Source organism: Pongo abelii, chromosome X, assembly GCF_028885655.2.
Source record: "Pongo abelii isolate AG06213 chromosome X, NHGRI_mPonAbe1-v2.0_pri, whole genome shotgun sequence".
Taxonomy (NCBI): domain Eukaryota; kingdom Metazoa; phylum Chordata; class Mammalia; order Primates; family Hominidae; genus Pongo; species Pongo abelii.
This window is the reverse complement of record NC_072008.2, coordinates 52284322-52298167: the sequence shown is the minus strand read 5'-3', so window position 1 is coordinate 52298167 and position 13846 is coordinate 52284322.

Genomic DNA, 13846 nt, shown 5'->3' with positions numbered 1-13846 from the left:
ATCGAATTGTTGTCTTAAAGTATATTTTTGTCTCAGAGAATATTAGCAGAGCCACTCCAACTCTCTTTTCATGATTGTTTCCACACTATACTTTTTCCATGCTTTTATTTTAAGCAATTTATGTCTTTGAGAGTAAAGCACACCTCTTCATGATAGCATGTAATTGGAACATTTAAACAAATCTGTTCTGCCAATCTCTCCTTTTGGTTTTGTTGAGGGCATTTTCTTCTACATTTATAAAAGATATTGTTCTGTAGTATGCTCTTCTTGTGATGTCCTCTTCTGCCTTTGGTTTCTGGGTAATATTGGTCTCATAGAATGACTTCAGTGAGTTTGAGCAAGTTACCTAACTTTTGTGAACCTCAAAGACTAAGAGGGATGTGAATGGGCTGATTCTGGAAGGTCTTCTTTTCTCTAAGCAGTCTTCTCCAGGTGGTGGTGGGGCGGAGGCACCTGCTAGGAGTAGAATGAGCAGTGGATGGATAGTGGGGTCAGATATCATCTTGTGCACCCCTTATCTCCCAGGTCCTGCCTTCACCTTCCTGCCCATCCTGTCTCCCTCCCCATTTATATCTACCACAAGGAATTCGAAGGAGTTTGTGGAACTTTAGATGAAATTTCTCTTTCTCCAAAAGTGGATTGGATAAGAGGCGCACAAAATATTTCTGAACCCAAACATTTTTCAGAGAACATAGGATGATGAAGAAACAATGTGCCGTTGAACTTCTATACTTTCTTCCACACAGTGAGAAGCATATTTAGTCTTTACAGTGGGTAATAAAATCCCTGAGTCCAGAAGATGAAACCTGGGGGAACGAAGAGGCTTAACTGAGGCTTCAGTATTTTGGCAATCTTCATAGCCAAGGAAGGGCTTGCTGGGGCACTAGGAGCAGGACTGATGGCTGTAGAATCACACGGCATATAGAATGGAAGATCAGGCTTCCTCTTACCACGGGAACTCCCAATCTGGTTTGAAAAAGGGGACCCATACATGACATTATTCAATATAATGAAAGGTGCTATATAAGCTGAAGAGCCTTCGAAAAAATGGACGAGAATTAGTCACTGTCATTGAGAAGTTCAGAGTCTGGTGGGAGAGATAAGGCTCATAGACAATGATACTTATCATAGTGAATATTACCTTTCTTACAGGAACAAAGAGGAGGGAAGAAACAACTTCCTGAGGGAGTCAGGAGCACTTGCTCCAAGTGTAGGCGATGAGTTGCAGGTTATCAACCATCAAAGCTGTGGCAATGACATTCTGGGAAGAAGGAACAGAATTTGCAAAGAAGGAAGCTTATTTGACACACGTTTTTTGAGAACTCTGTCTTCCCCAAATACTGTGCAAGGTTTGAGAGCTACAGAGGAAATGAACAATGCTTCTGTCCAGATCACTAATGAATCCATGTACCCTGAACTGGCAAGGGAAACATTCACAAACCGGTTCTCATCATTTTAAAAGGTATAATGACTCCAAGGATGCCTGGGGAAGGCCATCTCGTCATCCGGTCAGGTCCCCCACAGGGGAAGTCAGTACCATGCTATGATCACCGTTATTCCCAGTTTTGTAGGTGCAGCAATTAAACGTTGTCCACACATCCAGAGGGAATTGGGCTACAGAAGACTGCCTCACATTGATAAAAGTTACCAAAATTATACCCATATGGTACACAAAATGAGGTCAGGTGCATCATTTGAATGAAACATTGACAATTTTAAAACACATTAAATAATTTTTCCTAAATGACACATTTTGCCTCACTTACGTTTGTTTTTTACAGTAACTTTCTATTTATGACAAGTGATGTTGGATTTCCACTTATGGTAGTGATATTAAGTTTCCTTTGAGAATATACTTATTGATGAAAAACTATTTTGTTCAAAGGAAAACACTATGCCTTCTAAACACGACAATGAAGATAGCATGTGATATTAATGAATTAAAATTCTAAACAAACTATAAGAACTGCAAGTGAAATATTAACGTAGATCGGAAGCATTTGGTATTATAATAGTTTTACCACAATTAAATATGGCAAAAAGAGTGAAGGTGGTAAACGGATGATTACTGAAATCAGGGACCAACTCGAATTTTCTCCCAGAGTCCAATGAATGCGTCAGACACTCAGCCTTGGTTCCCATGGTAACTAGGACTAATGGTCTCGGGACTAAGAATGAGACAAAGAGAAACACAGAGAAATGTGCACATTCTGTCTTCCTGTGAGGTACACAAGCCCCTATTCAGCAAATGAAAAGAACATTCACTTTAGTTCTGCCCTGACCTCCCCTCACTGCTGGGTGGAGGAGAACGGAAAGGCAGAGGGATCCAATACCAATCTTAAGCGTTTACATCCAGGCTTCCTTGTCCCTTAGCCACCATCTTACCAACAATGTATTGTACCTCCAAACCATGCCCGTGGAATCTAGGATTCTTGCTATCCCAATCCACTTGCCCTGTTCCCCACCCACTAGCCTCTATCATAATATGGGAGGTTTTCAGTCATCCCCATTTTATGTCAGATAGTTCCAGCCCGATTTCAGAAATGCTGCCCCAGAAAAGTTCCCTGACCCTTCCTGCCAGATCGCACAGAACAGAACAGACTCCCTCCCTTTTCTCCTCTGTGGCCTGGGAGACCTCGGCCCAGATCATGGGACCATTTCCTAGGGCTCCCCCTTCCTGCCACACTCCCATTCCACCAGGGCCTGGGGGGAGACCCAAAGGAGGGAAGTTTCTGACAGTCTCCTGTTTTGGGAAGCAGCCAAACTAATGAGGGGCCTCTTCCCTGTCCCTTTTTCCTGAGTAGCTATCTCCTTTGTATTGGCTACCCTGTATCAGAGGCCGGACACATAGGGTTCCAGGCAGGACACGACACATTCCATACCATAAATTTGTGAAGAAAAAACACACAAAAGCTGGGCATAGGCCCCCAACTTCCACTCCCTTCCTTCCATTTATTCCAGCGAGTCTCTGAAGTCCCTTTGTCCAGCTGCACTCTCCTTTCCTGGGACCCAGCTGCCATTTCCCATGTCCTGGAAACTCTCGGCCCAAAATACCCAAGTAACTTCATTGTACTATTCCTTTCTTGCATTGCTGTAAAGAGATACCTGAGACTGGGTAATTTATAAAGAAAAAAGGTTTAATTGGCTCACAGTTCTGCAGGCTGTACAGGAAGCCTGATTTTGGCATCTGCTCGGCTTCTGGCAAGGCCTCAGGAAACTTGCAATCCTAGCAGAAGGCAAAGGAAAAGGGAGCACTTCACAGGAGGAGGGAGCACTTCACATGGGCGGGGCAGAAGGAAGAGAATCAGGAGGAGATGCTACACACTGTTAAACAACCAGCTCTCATGAGAACTCTATCCTGATAACAGCACTAGGGAAATGATGCTAAACCATTAGAAACCACCCCCATCATCCAATCACCTCCTATCAGGCCCAACCTCCAACACTGGGGATTACAACTGGACATGAGATTTTGGCAGAGACACAGGTTCAAACCATATCCCTCATCTTCACTTCAATGGAGCAACCCACACCCAGAGCCATGCCCTCCACCAGAAGGAACCACATGAAGGTCTGCCCGTCTTCCTGACCTCCATGGACAGTAGGCAACGTCCAGTCTCCTTTAGGTCTGGGGGTTTGTCTCATATGCTCTCCTGGGTACCCACCTTCCAGTGACTCCTCTGTGTTTCACACCCCTCTCAGGGGATCCCAGATCCACCTGGGTGCTGGTCTCTGTCTGGATGACTAGGACCAGTTTCCCTTAGAGAAGGGCCAATGGGAAATGCTTATGTGAGGAAGGTAATGCTTCGCTTGACTGCTTTGCTCTTAAGTCCTCAAAAAACACCACTTACAAGACTGTAGACTCTATGCCACTTACAGACTTCAATGAAGAGTCAATCGTTTCTATATGAAATGATAGTGGAACAAACCACTAGTGAGCAATGGCTAAATATCATTGCCCCGGGAGTCCAAAAAGAACCACCCATCTCCTGCCTCCCTGATGCCTGCAATCCCAGCTACTTGGGAGGCTGAAGCAGAAGAATCACTTGAACCTGAGAGGCGGAGGTTGCAGTGAGCCAAGATTGCACCACTGCACTCCAGCCTGGGCAACGAGCAAAACTTTGTCTCAGAAAAAAAAAAAAAAAAAGAAAAGAAAAGGAAAAGAAAATATGTCCAATATTGAAAATGGGGTGTTAAAGTCTCCAACTATTATTCTATTGTTTCTTATCTCTCTCTTTAGCTCTAATAATATTTGCTTTATATATCTGGGTGCTCCAGTGTTAGGTGCATATGTATTTAAAATTGTTATATACTCTTGCTGAATTGATCCATTCATCATAATACAATGACTTTGTCTCTTCTGATAATTTTCATCTTAAAATCTATTTTGTCTTATATGAGTATAGCTACTCCTGTTTCTTTTGATTTTCATTGGCATGGACTATCTTGTTCCATCATTTTATTTTCAGTCTATGTGTGTTTTTATAGGTGAAGTGTGTTTCTCGTAGGCCACAGATCCTTGGATATGGTTTTTTCATCCATTCAGCTACTCTCTCTTTCAATTGGAAAGTTTGGAAAGTTTAGTCTATTTACATTCAATATTATTATTGATAGTATGAATTTATTCCTGCCATTTTGTTATTTGTTTTCTGATTGTTTGTAGTCTTCTCCTCCATTTTTCTTTTCTTCCTGTCTTCCTTTTAGTGAAGGTGATTTTCTCTGGTGATATGATTTAGTTTCTTGCTTTTTATTTTTTGTGTATTTATTGTATTTTTTTAGTTTGAGGTTAACATGAGGCTTGCAAATACTATCTTATAGTGCATTATATTAAGCTAATAACAACTCTGTTTTCTTTAACAAATAAACATACAAACAAGCCAAAAGGTAATAAATTCTGTATGCCTTAACTTTGTTCCCCAGCTTTTCAATATTTTTGTTACTATTTATATATTTTTGTATTGTCTGTGTCTTGAACAGTTGTTGTAGTTATTATTTTTAATTGGTTTTCCATTTAATATTTCTTAAAATAAGAGTACTTTACACACTACAGTTACAGTGTTATACTATTCTATGTTTTTCTGTGTACTTAGTATTACCAGTGAGTTTTGTACCTTCAGATGATTTCTGACTGCTCATCAATATCCTTTTCTTTCTGATTGGAGTACTTCCTTTAGCATTTCTTGTAGGACAGGTATAGTGTTGATGAAATCCCTCAGCTTTTGTTTGTCTGAGAAAGTATTTCTCTTTATGTTTCAAGGATATTTTCACCAGAAATGTTATTCTGGGGTAAAAGGTTTTTTCCTTCAGCACTTTATTTTTTTTTAATTTTACTTTCAGTTCTGGGATACATGTGCAGAATGTGCACATTTGTTACATAGGCATACATGTGCCATGGTGGTTTGCTGCACCCATCAACCTGCCATCTAGGTCAGCACTTTAAATATGTGATGCTACTCTCTCCTGGCCTGTAAGGTTTCCACTTAAATGTCTGCTGCCAGGCATATTGGAGATCCATTTTATGTTATTTGTTACTTTTCCCTCTGCTTTTTCTCAAGCAGGGGTCTTGCCCTGCAGCCACCACAGCTGAGAATGTTCTGAATCTAACCTGAAGCCAGCAAGTCTTAGAGTATTGTCCAAGGTCCTTGATGTAGTACCTGGATATCATTGCTGGTTATTCAGGACCTAAGGGCTCTTCAGTTAGCAGGTGATGAATCCTGACAAGACTGAGTGCTTCCCTTCAAGGTATTATGTTCCCTCCTTGTCCACGGTATGTCTAGAAATGTTGTCCATGAGCTAGGTCCTAGAAAGGCAGATTTATGACTCTGCCTGTTGTCTTATCCTGCTGTGGCTAAGCTGGTATCCAAGATGCAAGAGAAACTCCTCCTCACTCTTCCCTCTTCTCTCCTCAGTTATTAGGAAGGGACCTCTTTTGGAGCTACACGCTGTGCAGCCTGGGGTGAGGGAAGGGGTGATGCCAGAATTCCCTTAGGATCTTGGCTGGTGTCTCAGTAGGTTGTGTGTCCCCCTAGTCTTCTGGCTCTGGGCCCTGTTCAGCAGTAGAACTTGCCTAGGAGTTGTAGTCCTTGTGGCCTAGACTGCATTTCATGTTATTTAGCATCCCAGAGAACTTTAGCCCATGGGGGCGAGATTTGCTGGAACTCAAGTTCTGACTGCTGGGACTGGTGAATCTCATCTGATTAAAGCTGGTTTAAATGCTCTTGCCATGGGCAGACATCGCTAAATTTGATCCCATTTTGCTTTCTGCTGTATAAAGGGCAGCATTGAATCCACTGCCTCACAATTGCTGGCTCTCCCTTTCCACAGAGCACAGAAACGCTCTTCACACAATGCTGCTGCTGCTGGGGTGTGGGAGAGAGGTGGTGTCGGTGATTCACGACTGTTTTTACTACCTCTTCCATGCCTCTTTCAGCAATATAAATTTAAAACCAGGTACTGTGAGTGTTCAGCTGATTTTTGTTCCTATAAAAATGCTTTTTTCTGTGTAGATACTTGTTAAATTGGTGTTCTTGTTGCAGGAACAATTGGTGGATCCTTCTACTCTGCCAACTTGTTCCACCCCCACCCTCATACCATAAATTTGTGAAAAAAGACAACAAAAAAGCAGTCATTGGCCCCCACCTTCCCCTCCCTTCTTTCCCCTTATTCCAGTGAGTCTTGGAAAGTCTGTCCAGCTGCACTCTCCCCTCCTGGGACCCAGCTGCCTACCATTTCTTATGTTCTGGAACTCCTCTGTCTGAAATACCCATGTAGCCTTGTCTTCACTGCAATGGAGCAACCCACACCCATGGTCATGCCCTATACCAGAAGGAATCTCATGGAGGTGTGCTGCTCTCCCTGACCTCCAGGGATGTTGTGTGACATCCAGTCTGCTTTGTGATAAGGGGGTTGTCTCATATGCACTCCTGAGTATCCACCTGCCAGTGACTTCTCTGTGTTTCACATCCCTTTCAGGGGATCCCAGATCCACTTGGCTGCTGGTCTCTGGATGACCAGGACCAGTTTCCCTTGGAGAAGGACCAATGGGGAATGGCAATGCCAAGAAGGCAATGCTTCTCTTGACTGCTCTGCTTCTTAACTCCCCAAAAGCACCACTCACAAGACTGTATACTCTGCCAATTACAGACTTCAATGAAGGGTCAATAGTGACTACATGAAATTATAGTGGAACAAACTACTGGCGAGCAATGGCTATGTATCCATGCTCCTAGAGTCCAAAAAGAATTGCCCATCCCCTGCCTCCCACGGAAAAGATAAGATCTTCTGATGACATTCCATTTCGGGTGAATTCCTGTTCATGGCTTTTCTTCCTGTTTTGAGCACTGCCCTTTTCTCTCCCTGGAAAGGAGAAAGTCCCCTCCATTAATCTGCTTTACTGTGGGGTTTTCTTTTTTAATCAACAATGGGATCTGCCCACATCTCCACCTCCCTGTGAACATATAAACACACACAAATTTGAAGGAAGTATGAGTGGCACACAATAATCCCAAACCAATACATTTCTCAAAATATGAATTTGTCAGTCCAGATTAGCCTCTAGTAGTCAGTCTGAGTCTCAGGGACTTCAAACCTCTCATTTCCTCATTCTCTGGACATCTCTGTCTTGCCAATCCCTCATTCTCAATTTGACCATCCCTGGGATGTAGGTTATTGGCATGCGGGTTATCACTTAGTATGAAAGTTGGGGCTGGTGCGTCACCATTTTAACAAATCCAACATCTCCAGTTAATCTAATCTTTACCTCTCACCCTTGCAAAGTTTTAATTCCTGCAGATGACCACTGTTTCTCTGCACCTTCAAATTCTCCTGTTCCAGTGGTTATTACCATCAGCATACACTTATGCTCCATTATCCTCCATTTTAAACAAATACCTTCTTTTGATGACACTTCTCTACCAGCTATATACCTGCTTCCCTTCACAGCAAAATTTTTCTTATAAGTTGTCTACATGGGTTATCCCCACTTCCTCATCTCAATCTCCAATGTCTTGCATCCCATTATGTTCTCTAAACCTGCTTTTTTTATAGTTTATAATAGATAAATACAATAGCAATCCTAAGAGGAAAATTTATAGTGATATACACCTACATTTTAAAAAGAAGAAAAATATGAAATAAACAACCTAAATGTACACCTGAGGGAACTAGAAAAAAATGTAAAAATCTAGAAACACCAATATAATCATTTAGAGTAAGGGTGTTAGACACAGATCCCGGTCCAAATCCTAGGTCAATCACTTCTGGCCATGTGACAATAGGAGAATTACTTTTGCTTTCTCGATTCCAAAATCTTCTGTGAAATTTCTATAATGACCAAACTCAAGGGGTATTTGAGAGAATTAAATGAGGTAGTCCCTATAAAGTAGTAGTAGGATACCTGGCAAATAGCGAGTGATGAATACATTTTAGCTACCATGAATGTCATTGTTCATGTTACTAGTGACAATTACTTCTCAGGTCATTGCTCCTCCCTTCATCATAGTAACTCAGATGCCAGGAAGATGCTTGCAATGAGGGCTTGTTATTGAAAAGGGGGAAGATGTAGGTATGTCACAGACTGGTGAGGCTGGTCTCATGATTCTTATGGTTCCCCTGCCATATTTCCGTTCCATTTCCTTTAAGATGAGTTCAGGAGGTAGTTAGCCTTGTAAATTCCCTTTGAAGGATTACGGTTTACATTATATGCTTCAAAGAGATCACCCAAAAGGACATTAATTGCAGGGAATATTGCATTTTGATATTTTGAAAAGGCTCTTGATTTTTCAAGTTTCATTACCACATGACATTTTAGGTAGTGCTGAGTCATAGTCTGGCACTTGTAAGAGCAGAATTTTGCTGGGAATGAAGGTGATGTGTTGCAAGATGGATGAGCCTGGTGTAAACTCTGTTTCTCACACAATAGTTGGCCAGCTGGTAAGGCTTCATCTTGCCAACTCTATATTAGAAAGCTGTTTCCATATAACATATAAAACAGAGCTTCTAAGTACACACATGGGTTGATGTATGGACCACAGTACCAAGCTATTCCATATCATGCCAACCATTTGAAGCCAATATTCTTCACACCAGAAAGCCTAAAAGCCCCCTTATTTACCAGGCAAGAGTTTAAATTCAGCATCTCCATTCCAGGCCCATGTGAAGGAGAGGCACAGGGACAACACTGGGAGTGGGGAGGGGGGTCATAAGCCACATGTCCATTCTTTCTCTGTCTCTTTTTCCTTCACTATCTTCTCTAGGATCATATTAAAAATTAACATGGGCCGGGCATGGTGGTTCACACCTGCAATCCCTGCACTTTGGGATGCCCAGGTGGGCGGATCACCTGAGGTCTGGAGTTTGAGACCAGCCTCGTCAACATGGTGAAACCTCGTCTCTACTAGAAGTACAAAAATTAGCCGGGCATAGTGGCGGGCGCCTGTAATACCAGCTACTTGGGAGGCTGAGGCAGGAGAATTGCTTGAACCTGGGAGGTGGAGGTTGCAGTGAGCCAAGATCGCGCCACTGCACTCCAGTGTGGACAATAAGAGTGAAACTCAATCTCAAAAAAAAAAAAAATTAACATGTAAGGTATCTGATTTAATATAATTGTTATATATTATCATTTTATACCATGCAAAAAAGAGGAAACTATCTTCAAAGCTACTAAGTATGGAAGACATTTGTGCATCAAAAATAATCACTAAAACAAGTGCAGTGGAAAAAATTCTCTGGGTTCAAATCCTGGCTCCACCACGGGATGTGTGACCTTGAAGAAGTTATTAAACAAGTCTCTTTGATTCACAGGGGTCAGTGGTGGTACCTGTGTTGCTGAAGGCATATATGTATAGGAGAACTGTGAACATGTTTTTTCTTCAACTTTTCTTCTAATTCCTACCATTTAGATATCTTGAGATCATTTCTATTACTTGCTGCTTTTGTTGATTCTGGTTCACACTTCTTGATATGTCTAGAAACGTTTTTGTGTGCAGTACATTGTGAATGATGCATTGTTTGAAATTTGGACTTTAACATCTTCCATAAAGGTTGCTCAGTTTTGTTGTGGCAGGTAGTTGAACTACTATTGGGCCTTTTGGTCCTGCCAAGCTTGCTTTTATTCTTTGTTAGGATGGTTATACATCAGTTTTGAACTTAGTTCTAGGACAAAGTATTTACTCTGAAATATGGTCCTTACTCCTAATGCCTGGCCTAGTTGTGGTCTGAATTGAATGTCCACGATGTTCAGCAAGGTCTCTGTGCTTAGCCCCACATCACTTGCTGTCATAGGTTTCTTGGACTCTTGCCCTAAACCCTTGACCAGAACTGCCTTCTCTCCAGATATGACAAGCAAATTCAAATGCTTCAGTAGCCACAAACTGTCTCTCCAGCTCAGCAAAGTCCTTGCACTTTGTTTGGACTCCATCTCCTTGTGCCACAGCCTGGAACACACCCCCACGCACATTGCATCCTGTAGAAAACATTGGTTTATCTCATGGGATTTCCTTCTCTCAAAGATCACAATTCTGCACTGCCTGTTTTACAATGCTCCCAAATGGTCTCCTAATGAATTTTGTACAGTTTTATAGTTGCTTACACTGTAAGTACATGTCATGAGCCAGTTACTATGTCATAGCCCAGCTAGTATAACTAGTTTTACAAATCTCAATCACCATTCTATTGAGAGGAGGAATTTAATCTCAAAAGGGATTTAACATATTTTTCATTATTTTTTGCAGAATACAGATTAATTTAGAAACAATACACGATCTAAAAAATTCTGTCTCATTCTCTCCCGGGAAAAGGTTATCTAATCTCTACTGTCAGAGAAACAATCTTTGAGTACATAGAATGGGATTGTGGGAAGAGAAGGACCGTATTCAGCCTTCACTGACACATAGACAACCTCCTCATGTGAGGGAGAATGGAGGTACCTATCTTTTCTGCTTTCCCTAAATCAGTGAATGGCTGGCTGAATGACTGACTGATTTTGTAGTGCAAATCCAGAGAAGTATGAAGAAATATGGAAGGAAAAGTTAGTTAATATTGCAAAATTTTGCGCAGCTCAAGTTATAAAGTTCTCTGTGTACTCTACATAATCCATAAACCAGAACCAGACATTTACCTCTCTGAACAGAGTTTGCTTAGTGAGTAGTGACTACGAAATTTTAAACATTGCAAAAGGCCTACTGGACATTGACAAGAACCTGGTTTCACTAAAAGCCACTGACCTTGGCAATGGCAAAGGTGGGTTTATCCTCCAGAATGACAAGGGCTGGAGGTTGAAGAGGCTATCCAGAAGTTTCAGCCAGGAGCTGATCACCAACCTGAATCAGGTTGCCCACCTGCATCCCTCACAAACATTACAGAATTGTAGTAGCCTTCCTTGGTTTATATGAGGAGTCAGATTGTTCATGCTTATCTTAGAAATTGAATTAAATACAAGTCAATCCTCTCTACTTTGAAAACAGTACAAAAACAAACTTAAGGCAGCAATGTTGTTTTGGGAGTGCTCTAAAAAAATCCTATTCTTGCTCTCACTTGCTAAGCCCAAACCCTCCTTGCTCTTTCTTCATGTTCTACTGCTCTAATTCTGGGATTAAAAACCCAAGTGTTAGAGGTTTCCAAATGCAGAACATTAGGCCACCAAAAACAAGGACCCCTAGTATCTCTGAGGCAGCCCTTGCTCCTTTCCTATAATTGGCTTAGGAGATGAGAAAGTAGTTTAGAATATTCAGGAGGTTGGGCAAAGAGAGGGAAAAGTGTGGGGAAGCAGACTTACTCCTCACTGCTCTCACCTTCTTGGTACATTGACTTAAACTTTGCCCTAACACCTTCCAAATAAGATTGAAAAGCATGAAAGGAAACATAAAAAATTAGAAATGCAGCATCAACCCCATGGAACCAGGGAAATTCAATTAGAACAGAAGGATAAGACTGGGAGGCTTTCACCTTGGGGAGTTGTTACTAAACTCCTTCGTGATTAGAATGCATCCAGTTTCCCCAGTGTGCAATATTTAGAGGCCAGAGATATAATGCTTCTGAAAGGGGTGCCACACCTGGAAATAATGAAAAGTCTATTGCTCAGCTCCCAACCCTGCCCAGAGCAGCACTACTGAGTCAACGGGCTGCCTTCTCTCCCTGATGCAATGACAACAACATTCTTCCCCATAGGTTCTAGGGTGAACAACCAAGAATCACTGTCAATTTAGGACAAGCAAACACCAAACATCAGTGGCTATAAGGAGGACAGAGCAGTCACCGAAAAATAAGTTATGACCCAGACCCTCAGGGAAGAATACATCAATGACTTAGTAAAGAACAGAGAGTTCTGTGCTGACGTGGGTGTCAGGTAAAGGAGAATGGAATAAACCTCAGTTGAATAGGGTGAGAGATGAGCCTGCTAAGGTATTTTGGTGCAAATATAGAAAGTTTTTAAAGGCACATGCCAAAGAGTTTTAATTCTATTTTATTAGTGATGGTTGAAATAATTTTTATCAAGGGTGTGTTTTTGTAAAATTCATATTAGAAGCACTATGGGGAAGAGAAAAAATGATGAAGGCCTCCTCTCTTATGTAGTGAATAGCATAAACTGCTGCACTTGTCATCACTAAAAAGTTTCTCCTGGGAATTCTTTGAATATTTCATGATGAAGTATCCATGCCCCTGTCTCAGACACTGGGATGTTATCTAATCCCCTCTCTTAGCAAAATACTCATGCTGGTATTTTAAATTCATTAGATAAAAATAAATCTATTAAATAGGAAACTTACATTCTGGAGACATGAAAATGTTATTCCCCTGGCACAAGTACATATTATAAACTATGACCACTAAGCACTAAGCTAAGTATTTTTTAAAGTTATTTCTCAAGTTATGCTGTGTTATAATGCACCATGAACAAATATTTTGAATGCTGGCTGATACAGTCTTTTAGCCAAGATTATTGGTATTCTGATGAACTCAAATGGAAAAGTGCCTCTCATCCTGAAGTCATTTTACTGCACCAATGTTAGCTTTGTCACAAGGTTCTCCCAGTCCCCTTTCCTGAGTACGTATTAGGGAATACTTACTTTATGACCATTCCACTAGGGCTTAATTTGAGTGATGCCACCATGTGATACGAGTGTGATCTCAGTAGTGGGTTTATTTTGGGATGGCAGAGGAATGCAGGCTTGACCACAACCTATGAGAACAGAGAACTGATTTTCCAGTCATGGAGAAAAAGTTGTGGAGCCAGCATTATAAAACAGATTATGGAGAGTATAGGAAAGATGCCACCTGTTTATGTGGAGGCATATTTGGAAACTGATCACCTAAGAGAAACTTATCTCGTGATTTTTGACTCTCAATAATTAACAATTGACATGGGTCTGAGTGTGAGATTTTTGTGCAAAGGTAATATTACATGTTGATAAGTGGTAGTGATTCTGCAGGACATTTGGGCTACCTCTAAGAAAAAAGGAAAGTTAAAATATACAACTTAGTGATAGCTTAAAGCCATTTCTAAAAGGATGGTACTGATAGGTATCATCTCTTTCAAAGCAAATGTAAAATGTGAGGTAAATAACTAACATTTGGGTGAAGAAAAACTGATAATTAGTTAAATATGTAGAAACAGTTACTGAATATGACCAGAAATTTCTAATTTTAAATGAGAAATAGCAGAAGCCAGTAAGTCAGCCATGGGATATTTGCCAACTTGGGCAGTGTAAATTTAAAGGTTAAACTTCTGACAGATAAAATGAGGCCTAAATGAGGACAACCTACTTTCTGTGAGACTTGTTCTAGAACCAGAACACTGGCTTTCTGGTATTTGAGGTTGGTCCATGGGCCCCGGATGGAAAAGACAGGT